Consider the following 971-nt stretch of genomic DNA (forward strand, 5'->3'; position numbering starts at 1 on the left):
ATATTTTTCACATACAAAAACTGTATATATTTAAGGTGTACAACATAGTGTTATATGTATGCATTATAAATCACTACAATTTAGCTAATTAACATACTCATCATTTCTATATAGTTACCATTATAACTGTATACAAGCATGTGTGGTGGAAGATTAATTTAGGTTCTATCCTCAGCAAATTCAAGTACACAATGCATTATTGTTAACTATTGCCACAAAAATATTCAATGCTTCAGGAATTTGTGTGTCAACATTGAGCAGGGGTCATGCTAATCTCTGAACTGTGTCAATTTTAGTAAACGTGCTGCCAAAGTGAGCACAAAAAAATCTTATTTTTAAATAAGATTTTTAATCTTCATAATCTGATTAAGATAATTTATGCTTATCACCATTTTAGTTTGTTTCACTGATTATAATCATTTTGAATATCATAATAACCTCCACATTTTTTAATTCTAAAATACAACATCTCTTTTAGATGGCATTTCTTTTCCTAAGTCCTTGTTTTGCTGATAGTGAATTGCAAGTACCATATCACACAAAAGAAAGAAAATAAAAAAATAAGGATATGGATGTGCCCTTGGGAGGCACCAATGAAAATCTTGGTTGTTTAAAACTCCCATTTCTTCAACTCTACCAAGAAATCTGGGAAGAAAAATATATAATATTATCCCTTAGCATGCTTCTTATTCCCTTTATCTATCTATTCCTCTCTTGAGCTCTTGCTCTCTCTCTCTGTCCACCCATCCATCCATCCACCTACCTACCTAACCTACCTATCTGTTCTCTGGTCATTCTCAAAACTTCTATATGAGCAGATACACATAACATAATTTTCTAAGTTAAATTCTCCATAAGTTTCTAAGTTAAAATTGTGGAGAATGATAATCAGAAAATAAAAGTATATCTTCCCTTCATTATTCCTCTCTGAGTAAAATGTTGCAATGTATGGAGGAAGAATAGAAATACTT

The 971-nt window shown here is 31.0% G+C and overlaps 1 non-coding gene across 1 annotated transcript; it reads right to left on the reverse strand.

Moving 5' to 3' along the window:
- Positions 1–216: 216 nt before the first annotated feature.
- On the reverse strand, positions 217–320 carry LOC112646026 (U6 spliceosomal RNA). Its single transcript, XR_003127437.1, has one exon. It is a non-coding gene; the product is annotated as a U6 spliceosomal RNA (small nuclear RNA).
- Between the last annotated feature and the right edge of the window lie 651 nt (positions 321–971).

This window comes from Canis lupus, chromosome 34 (assembly GCF_003254725.2).
Source record: "Canis lupus dingo isolate Sandy chromosome 34, ASM325472v2, whole genome shotgun sequence".
Lineage (NCBI taxonomy): Eukaryota > Metazoa > Chordata > Mammalia > Carnivora > Canidae > Canis > Canis lupus.